Below are 11369 nucleotides of genomic sequence, written 5' to 3' on the forward strand. Positions count from 1 at the left end.
CACCACTTGCATTAGAATAGTATTTAAATGTGTTATGTACAGTGTGTTCATTTTTTTCGAATTTAAATTTTAATCCAATTCAATTCACTTAACACAATTGAATTGCATTCGTTTAATGCGTTTCGTCTTCAACATTTTACTTTTCACTTTACCTCTGAAAATATTTAGACAATTCGCGAATTGGAATCCATTCGCTTATTGAGTTTGCGTTGGTGTTTTACGTCGGCGGCGGCGTCGCGACGCTTATGTTTTGACTTGCCAATCGAATTTTGGCACGCCGCGGACGCAAACAAATTTATTCGGTCTTGTTTTCCGAACGTTTTCGTTTTCAATTTACGATTATTTTCGGCTCGCAATAAAACGTTTCGTAAACATACGGCATACTGTAATAATCTCGTAAAAAAAAATTCGATTTAGTAGATTGTATTATTGAGTTCTCTAAAGTGTGGAATGAATTTCATGAAATCAAATTAAATGTGGACGCCAAGCCATATTTCATTAGTGTCAGCATAACTGATTGTAATTTCTCATGTGAGAGCGAGTTCACCAGCGCGACACAACAATTAATCATACATCTAACTAACCCAGCTGCCATCGGACCCCAAAACTGATCGATGTCTGTTATCTGCTAGTAAAAAACGTGAAATATGTCAAACATCGCATAAATGAGGCTGGAATCATCTTAGAAATTAATATTTCAGTATTTTTTTGATGAAAATTATTAGAAAAGCTGTTTTAATCTTGCAACTGAGGTAAAAGCTTTGGGCATGTTTACAAAACTATGAATAAAAGGCCTATCCTTGCACAAAATAGTGAAAAGATAGAAATCCAGGGCACTGGGGCATGTTTCGAGGACATTCGTAGCGAATTGTGGGACATCTTTCATTGCATTTTTGTGTGTCCGCATTTCCGCCTTTCGCAGATTTCTGTGTCCGTTTTCTTTGAGCGGCGAGCGAATTTGAGGCCATCTCGCCCTTCCGGTCGATTTAACTTCGGTTTTACTGTGCATTCAAACTTCCAATGAGTGCCAAAAGTTTTCAAGATCAGTTTAAAAACACATTGGAAAAACACTTCAATAAAATCAAATAAAAAAATATATAAATATGAAAAAAACATTATTGGAATTGTTAAAAAGTTAGAGTGACATGCAAGACGTAGAAACTGAAGTGTAGAATATTGAAAGTCGGCGGAAACGTAACTGCTTGGAATATACTCGTTGACGCTTATTTATTATGCATCAATGGAACTTATAGACAATGTATGACTTCCAGGGCATCCGTTTGAAAAGTGGAAATTTAACGATCGGCTTTCAGTTTTGACTCATAGTCATAACATTCTTAGTGATGTTTTGACAAACCTTTCAAGTTTATGGATAACTGTGACTAGATCTTAGACATAACGTAAATATGTTTTGCCACTTCATTAATATAAAACTTTATGTGCGAAACTTGCTACATTGTAGATAATTAATATTTACTGCACAAATATTACACTCAGCGTTGTGAGTGCGGATTTTATGTGTTTGCGATGTTGGAAATGGTTTGAAATGACAGCCAGATTAGTTTGCTCGGCCGCAGATGGAATTGCGGTGCCCCTGGCAAGACAACAATTGTGACCTAATGACGAAACGAAAGCAAAAACAAACAATAAAAATTGCACCAGCAGTTGAAATTGTGCACAACACATACAGATTACTAACTTGGCGCATTGCCAAAATAACACTTTTGCGATAGCGAGGAAAAGAGAGAAATTTTGCAGGGAGGAAAGTCGTGTTATGAGCAATTGATTTTGACGTGATTTTCATATTTGGCAACTTGGTTCATAAACAAGTGTTATAAATAGCATTCAATTTAATTTTGCATAACAAAATTTTAAATAATTATTTTTAATGAGTTAAGAAGGTAATTTTGGTAAAAGGATTAAATTTTAATTGTGTAATTTCTTAAGATTTTAATAGCGGTTTTTTTTTTTTTTTTTTTTTTTAAATTTATTTTTGGATTACGAGTATATCATTCGTTTTATGTAATTTTTATATTCGTTATTGTGGATTAATGTAAATGCGGAGGGTTGCCGACTTAAGGTTTGGAGGTTTTCAGGTTGAAACCCAAAGGAGTGAAATATTGCGAATTTCCCAAGTGGCTTGTCTCTGGTTCCTTGTTCTCCGAATATACACGGGAAGCATGAGCAATGGGAAAATCGCAAAATGGGAAATTCTTCGAAACACGACTCAGACAGCCAGAAATACGAATAAAGAAAAAGAAAAATGAAAATATTGTACCACAAAAGTCCGTTGTGCGCTAATCTCAAAGATTAATTTTCCTAAATTCTGAAATTGCGTAGAAGTAAAATAAAATAAAAGATAATCCAAGAAAATTAGAGCAAAAAGAAAATACGATCAAAATCAATTATCTGAAAATTAATTTCTACATAGTTAATCTTGTTTTTTTGGAGAACGAAGAAAAAAAATCGAAAAGCAAAAACTAACATAATGAAGAAAAAGTTTCCGAAGGTAGAAAATGATAATGTTACACAAACTTGGCAAACAAAAAGCTTGAAAGCAACGAAAATAAAAAGAAATTACCAGGAATGAAAGGATACGAAAAAAAAGATAGAAAGAAGATGCTTGCAGGTTTTAAAAGCAAAAGAAAAGACCCTGGTGGAAAATCTTACTCGCATGTCACTCTAATGCATATTTATGTTCTGTAAATAAACCAACGAAACGAAATGACTCTGAACCGATTCAAACAAAAAGTATTTTTCTTTTTATTCTTAAATATTTAAACAGAATATTTCAGTGATTCATCATGATTCACATCTAACAGTGAATCATATTTACACGCAAATATTACTCAACTATTTATTAATTCGTGACCTGTATAAATATTAGTTTTAATTACACAACATGCCTCTGTTGATGTTTGCAATATTAATAATAGTATGTTTGCTACTTTGTAACTTTCTGGTTTGTTGCACTTACTGCGCACAAACATTTGCGTTAATCAATGTTGCTGGCTGTGCTCGTTTTCCATCTCGATTATTCTCGAACGCAGCATGCCGGTTATTGTCACAAGCATCCCCTGGTGCCCCCGATGCCCCACCCGGTGTGAATACAATGGCGTATTAGTGTTATGACTGTTTTGCTCTAGAGAAACCGTAGTAACGGTGTAAGAACAACACAAGGTGGCAACAATCAACGCGCGGAGCAGTGTAAAGGTGGCTCCCTCTGTTCATCAGACTCTATCAGCAAACAGAATCGTTGGTGTTTTGTTTAGTCATGTTATGCGATGTTATAGAACATTCCGCGTTGTTATTGGTCGTTTTCAGCTGTGTGACTATGTTATTCTTTGTTAGTCTCGCTGCAAGATGGCGGCTTGGCATGTGGGTTTGTACAACCTAGTTTTGCGGGGTAGTGCAAGCAAGATTCGAGATGCTTTTGTTTTAAAATAACAATCTGCCCAGGTTATAGTTACGTAGCGACCTGTTTGGAGAGTGCGTTGCTTTGGGTTCACGTAGGTGTGTGATTATTCTGGAATATTCCGATGGGAATTTCAAGAACCATCGGGGTCGGGATTAAATGTAAATGTAACTGCTTATTGCAGTGGAACGCGGTATAATTGGTGAGATAGAAACGTGTTTGGGATCTGTAGGTAATAAATCAAATATAAATTCAAGTTTTGTCAATGATATTTGACTTTCACATGACAAAGATTTTAATTTTTTTCTACTTCCACTTTTAAAGAGTAAAGTGACACTTTAATCACGGCCGTGACTAAAGTAATTTAACGCATGTTGCTGCTGTTCGTGAAGGCGCAGCGCGCCTGAATGTTGAAATAGCGTTGAAGTAGCAAAAATTGCATAAGTATCACGTCGCTAAATGTTAAAGTGTCATTTAGCGCACTTGACACTTAATATATTATTAGATATGTTATAGTATTGATAGAAAAATTAATCATGTTAAAAAAAACGTTTCCGAGATGAAAATTTACAATAATGAGAATTAACTTTGCAAATGCTCATAACTTATAGCAAAATAAGTCAATTAGAATTGTTTTTCTTAAAATTTTCATTCGAAAACACCTGTTTTATAAAATATCTATTTTATTTTATTTTATTTTTAAATTTTAATATAAAAATTTCCAAAACTGAAAATTTTTCACTTTACTATAACCAAGTTGTCATAACAAATTCACGCCTGTATGTAAAGATCCAAAGGCTCATTCTTATCCCCAAAATATATTTCCGCGCCCACACAATACAAGCCGAATTGCATTGCGATGGTAATTCCACATTTGCATGGAATGTCCCGGCACCGATCGCACGAACTACACACTACTAGGGGAGACTGGGTACGGTTGTGCCAGGGTACGGTAGTGACAGTCGTCATAATAACGAAACTATACGTCATACGGGGGAGGGTGCAAGAGGATAAAGAAGCGGGGTGCAAATTTGAACGCTTTCCCTAGTATTGCATCAGTCATTGCGCGACGTTAACGTAACTAGGAGCCCACATTGCGTTTTGACAGTCAAAAGTAAATATTTTTGTACGGCTTCACTTAATAATTATTGTTGTTTGTATACAGATAGATTACTTCTGTTTTTTGTTTCTTTTAAATTGAACATTGGTAGTTATTTATAAGCATTTGCTTTTTACGTAGATTATTCGACAAAGTCATGGCGAATTTTTGTTTTCGAAAAAGAGGTTCGGGTACAGTTGTGACAAATTTTGTGGGTACGGTTGTGACATTACTATAGTTGTTCTTTTTTGCTTCTAGATGCTTTTTTGCAGTTTTTTTGCTTTTTTGTATTCCCGTGAGTACGTTATCATGATCATTTTGTTAGAGATGGACCGGTGGGATCAATTGGAACTGTAAATCCTTCAGGTTGGATGCAGGATGTATCATTCTTAACATTTCTCGAACATTTTAAGAAATTCTGGAATGCTTCTCTAATACATCAAGTTTTTCTATTGCTGGATAATCATTCCTCTCACATTCATATTAATGCACTAGATTTTTGCCAAGAGAATGGCCATTTTAGTGTATGTTTTTGCATGTCACAACCGCACCCAACCACTGTCACAACCGTCCTTGGTGTGTGGCCGGTTGTGACAATTTGACTTTTTTTTTTAAATTTATCTTATTAGTTATACGTCGTATTTAGGGCCAACATTTTAGTATTCTTGTATAGATAAATGTACAAATTACCATAAAAGATACTTTTCTACGATCTAACTGGTAAATTAACAAAACTATTGGTAATCAAACACAAATTGTCACAACCGTACCCAGTCTCCCTTACTATCCACTCTGCAGCGCTCCGCGCTCTGCAGAGCACGAATTGATATGCACCATATATGAGTATGCAATATATCTGGAACGCTTTAACACCTACACTGTACCTACACCTACACCCATGGCGCTTTTCTCTCTCCGCGCGCATTGTGCGCCGAAACGGCGATCTAATGCGTCGCGTCACGCGGCGTCGGGCGCTCACAAACAGCTCGACAATGCCGCTATCAATTCGCCATTGCACACTCACACACATATATAGTGTACAAATAGATGATTACATTCACATTACATATATCTCTAAGGCCTATAAGCTATACACACATACTTATGGTCTTTATTCGTATATTTGCATTTGTTTATGCTTTCGTTTACGACGCGCATGAATTGAGGTTATGGTCGCGTCCGTGTGTGTATAAAAAGGTTATGGTTGTGTGGCAGTGTGCGTGCGCAAATAACGCGCATACTTTGATGACGATAAAGCGGATTAATTCGCACTCGAAATTTGGCACGCCAAAATAAACTCGCAGGCGCGAGCGCGATACAAGCGCAGAGCTGGAAGCATTATTAACATGGCGGAAGAAACAGGAAAAACAGTATAAAAATAGCCATTTCATTACGTAGGTACTTTTGAACGTTGTTGATGGCAACCGTTGGAAAACATGTATTGTATGCAAGTTTTTATTGGTTTTGCTTGAAATTACTACAAAAATCACTTTGGAAAGAATCGATTTATAAGTTTAAAGTAAAACCATATTTCTAACACGTTATTAGCCGCCATTTTGAAAAAAATGAACAAACGAGCGCATGTTTTATGTAAATATGCGTAGATATGCATGAATATATGAGTTCTTAACACTTCATTTTTGAGCATATATGAGCAGCACTTTCAACGCACTTTTCCGCATTTTCCGAGTTTCCACGTACTCCAGAGAATCCTTAACCCACTTTACATTTACATTTCGCACACCTTAGAATCCTTGCGGCGATCTACACATCTACGGGAATCTAGTGCCGCGGAAAATTTAACCTCAAAATTTCATAATTCAATATTCTCGTTAACTTTTGAAGTTTTAAACTGTCAGAAACTATTTAAACTTAATACTTAGTTTAGAAAAACGTGGAAAATTAAAAATACTTCCATAATATTTTATAGCAATATTTTTATGCTTTTAATTATTAATTAGAAACAATTTTTGAAAAATTTAATATTTTTTGTTGATTTTGCTTACAAAATTACTATTTTAAATTCTCATAAAATAAAAACTCATAAAATATAGGAGATATCATTATTTATAAAAATTAACTTCAAATGGTAATTTTTATCATTTTTGGTGTTTGAAACTGAAAAATATTCAATTTTAACGAAATAGTCGCCATTTTTAATGATTTTCTAACAAAATATTTTTCAAGTATAGTCAATTAAGGCAATTATTAAGTATTCTCCGTAATTTCCCAAAATGTAATTTGTGGAGAGAAATATTATTAATTTTCCATTCGTTTTTTTGCTCGCTTGTTCTTGGAAATAATTCAGTAGTAAAATATTTTTACGACAAAAATGAAAAAAAAGCATCCTACTCCGCTTGACCGTAATAAACTCATCTCCTGAAACTAACCTCTAAATAAACCGTAAACCGTCGCATCACTAAAATATAAAGTGTAAAGTGTGAAGTGTGCAGAGTGAAAAGTGAATGCTGGATGATAAGGCGAAAGGTGGAAAGTGGAAGCGCGCGAGTAACGTAATTAAAACCTTGCGGTGCGGCGAAATTAAATAATAAACCGAAGACGCCCGACGCCGAAGACGCGAGACACGCTAGCGGTTATTAATAGACGGGTTAATTTTTAATTGCGCGCCGCCGGGATCCATAAAATCCATAAATTAAGCCCAACGGCAAACATTCTCAAGCTGTCGATCGATTAAAAACATTCATCACACATGTTTTCATCTGCATATAATTCAAATACAAATTATGATGAACTATGAACACACTGTATACATCGAAGTATCATAAATTTTTATTGGGCATAGTAAGTTTATTTCTTTTGTTTTAAGTTACTACGTAGTGCGTACGTGACGCAACTTGTTTATACATCGTATTATGTATCATGTCCCACATTTTCAAAAGGTGATAATGACGCTAATAGTGATAATGATAGCGACTTACAAGACGTTAAATGGTTTGGATTCATCCGAGGCCACTGTAATTTACACCATGCACACAACGATAGCGCGAGTGCTGCGGCGGCGGCGGCGTCGGAGGCGGAGGCGGCGCTCCTCGAGCGAGACGCGCGGCGCAACTGGCGCGAGGAGGGTGGCGTGCGAAGGGTGGCGCGTTACGCGACGACGCTCACGACGACTTGGTGCAGCACGTCGGTTGCTGTGGCGGCGGCGACGACGACGACATGCGGCAGCAACGACGGCGGCGGCTGCTGCTGCTGCTGCTGTTGCGGCGACGTCGGCCCCACATGAGTGTATAGGCGTGCGTACGTATAGAATTTATTCGGTTGTGTGGAATTGTATTAGTAGTGTTGGCGCGCGCGGCTGTTGCCGACCGGCCGAAAACAATCGACGATCAACAACAATCTGCACCACTCTCCACCAATCACACGCCGCGCGTCGGCACACGAGACCCAGTCAGACAAATCACGCGCACTTTGTTTCTAGTTTTTCTTTTCTTATAGCTTTTGTTATCGCTTGACTTGTGTTACTACGTTTGAGGTTATGTTACAATTGTTTGTTGGTTATGTGCGCGAGTAGTGTGTGTGTGCGCGCGCGCGCGTGCGTGTATTTGTGTATGTGTGTGTGTGTGTGGTTTTTATTTTGAGGTTAAAAATGGTTGCGGCGGCGGCGCGACGTGCGGAGCGGAGCGTTCGCGGCCGTGTCCTGCACACACACTGCGGGAGTGTGCGGGCGCGAGGTTTGTGCGCGCCTGGAAAAACGGTGCGTGTCATGCGCGCCGACGACAACGGCGGCGGCGGCAGCGATAGTGGAGGCGGTAGGAGCTTTAGGGCGCGCGCGCGCACACATGCTGCCCCAGCCTGGCTAGCGGCCTGGCGGCTGAGGCAGCAACAACACGCGTCGAGTATTATTGATCTCTCCAGCTGTGTCCGCCGCGTTCGGACGAAAAGAGGCGATTATTAGGAACGCGCTGCCGCCGCCTCTGTTCGCGCTGCCGCGCGGTGCTGGTTCAGCTGTTTTCTATCCCGCCACTGCTTCGAAAACAATTTGCGCTGCTACAATGCTAATTATTTGCGTACGCGTCGTATTTTTATTGCGATACTTGTTGTTCAACGGCGAAAGACATGTTTTAATTGCTTGTTAGGGCGTCATTTTACTGCTGCGATAATTATCATTTCTAAAAACGCAAATTTGTGTAAGTTTATAAAATAAATTTTTACATTATCCAACTACCAATAGTCTAACCGCATCTACATATCTGTCCTAAGGCATTAGCAAAGGCATTAGCAAATCCCGTTTGAAATCCTTTGAAAATCCTTGGAACTAGGACGAAAAGCGTCAGATAGCTGATAGGCCGATGGAAGTGCGCAAAGCGTGTAAGGAGCGTGCGAAAAGTGTGACTCGTGAGCTGTAAAGCAAGCGCGAACCCAAGCGATAGAAAGATTTGAATGGCGCAGACACAAAGGATAGCCGTACATGCTCGGGCACGTACGATCAACATCAGCCCCAACATCAACTAACATCAACGATTGCTTGCGCGACGCAGCACTATCATCATCAGCGCCGCAACTTGACACTGGAGACGCGTTTCAAAGGACGAAAAAAGCAAGGGACTGAAAAGCTCCTGTTACGAAAGACGTAAGCGATGCGAGTGCAGGCAGCTAAGCTGTTGCTGTGGCAACTTTGATCAAAAGACGACAGAGGAAACATTAAAATGTATAAAACGCAGACCGTGACACAGCGTTTTCTTTAGAGATCTCGCAAACGTGTTCCGTATGAATTTTTCCGCGTATGTATGCTTTCATATTTCCCACAATGGGGTGCAGTGGGGTAAGTGCTTAAATGGAGCTTGATAACGCATCCGATATTCATCATTCGGATGGGTTTGCACTATTTATTTCAATCTGGAAATGTTTTTCTTTACAGCACAGCTTTATTTGGAAAATATGCAACCAATTAAACTTGTTTCTAGCGTCTTCTATTGTCAAAAGTACGAAAATTTGATATTTATTTCGTTTAGAGTAAAAATACTATATTAAGTCTCAATATCCTTACTAATATTATAAATGCGTATGTCCTGAGGTTTATCGTGCTTTCACGCAAAAACTACTTAACAGATCATCATAAAAATTTGTACACATATTCTTAGTGGTCCCCGACAGGTTATAGGCTACGTATTTATTTAATAGAAATAATTATTTTTTTTAAATAAAATAAAGAAATTGTTTAGTCACTAATACCTCTGCATCTGGTTATTTGACTACTTTAACGCCATCTAGCATTCCAGCAATGAAGCTCACACCTAAGTACTATAGTACCATCACACTGTATTACCGACAGCTACGTCAACATCAAATCCGTACACATATTCTTAGTGGTCCCCGATGGTCCCCGAATGGTTATAGGCTACTTTTTTTATTTAATAAAAAAATTATTTTTAAAATAAATAAAGAAATTGTTTAGCCAATAATACCTCTGCATCTGGCTAATTGACTACTTTAACGCCATCTAGCATTCCATCTATTTAAAACTTTATTGCATGTAGTAATTTTTTCACATAGATAATCCTAGCCAAGCAGTGGCATACATTCTTTCATTCATACATTCTTTCTATCAATCCGTTTCAACTATGTATAGTGATTTCTAATATTTATTTGATGGATTCAACGCGAGCGAAGCCGCGGGTTAAAGCTAGTATATAATAAACGGGGACTTTGCTCACGAGATTGATTGAGAGCGAGCGTAGCGAGAGTTTAATCCATCCAGTGTTTAACAACGTTTTGCACATAATGCTTACGCTATTTTTTCTACTTCCACTTCTATTTCAAATTTGCAGGCGTAAGCTCCGACCCATAGATAATAACCGCAGATAATGGATATTACGCACGGCTAGGCGGTCCATATATAAAGTATCGCTTTTTGTGTCTAAATACCGTGGAAAAACTGGCGCTTTATAGGTGGAAGTTGAAAAAATTATTTATTGCTTGGTAAATAGCCATATTTTTTTTTTATAATTTAAAATTGATTATATGAAAAATTATGTTTTGAACACCCTGTATAATTGTGGGTAACACATGTAAATCCTATACTAGCACAAAGAAAAACGTGCTGACTTAGCTCTAAATTCTTCCCTTCCTTGACTTGAAAGCACCGTAGTTGATGTTATGCATCCAGTAAGCACACTAAGGACCAAAAACCAAGAACTGAGAACTAAGGGTACAAGGAAAGATCAAGATCATGTCCAGGATCAGATGAGGGACAGACCGCAAAGGCACTCACTCACACCCCGCTTAGAGAATGCGAACAACGAACATGCTTGCCAAACGTTTCGGCACTTTTCGATCTTTTTGGGGCGCACTTTCAACTTTCAACTTTTCCTCGTCACAAGTCGAACGTGAAGGCATGCGAAGATGGAACGTGATGTGGGACGTTTGTAATCTATATTGTGAAAGTTTTGATATCTTTCGAAGTTTTGATGCTACCCGCCGTTTGGTCGTTATATTACATTCGTTAGATGCTAGATGGCATACTAAAAAGGACAACGAAATGTTTAACGGGCGGATTTGGTCAATTTCCGGTTTGATAAGAAAATTACCAATGGGTTCTTACCATGAATAAAAATTTAGTAGCTTGATACTAATGTCGTTAATGAGTATTGACACATCATATCAAATATGTTTGTTTTGAGGTTATGTAATTATTTGACAGTTGTTAGTAGCAACACTAAGATAAAAGTTAAACATTAGAAATTTAAAGTATATTGACACTTTGTAACAAATAGGATTAATTTGTGGTTATGTAGAACTGTCAAACTTTAATTTTTGTACATTTTCTATTAGAACTGAGAAAAAATTCACGTTTGTATATAAAAAAGATACAATATTGAAATATCCAAAAAGAAT

At 37.8% G+C, this 11369-nt stretch overlaps 1 protein-coding gene across 2 annotated transcripts in view; it reads right to left on the reverse strand.

Annotated features, from left to right (window-relative positions):
* The window catches only part of LOC135803877 (regulator of G-protein signaling 11), a 47403-nt gene extending 39218 nt beyond the window's left edge, over nt 1–8185 (reverse strand). Inside the window, exon 1 of one of the 2 annotated variants that reach the window (XM_065317597.1) lies at nt 7454–8185. The gene's annotated coding sequence lies outside the window, so the exon portion shown is untranslated. The remainder of the gene's footprint in view (nt 1–7453) is intronic. The other variant, XM_065317598.1, reaches the window with a different exon arrangement.
* Between the last annotated feature and the right edge of the window lie 3184 nt (nt 8186–11369).

This window comes from Atheta coriaria, unplaced genomic scaffold, assembly GCF_025399875.1.
Source record: "Atheta coriaria isolate IRGN ID8LTWV9N9 unplaced genomic scaffold, Caltech_Dcor_3.1 hic_scaffold_3_pilon, whole genome shotgun sequence".
Taxonomy (NCBI): domain Eukaryota; kingdom Metazoa; phylum Arthropoda; class Insecta; order Coleoptera; family Staphylinidae; genus Dalotia; species Dalotia coriaria.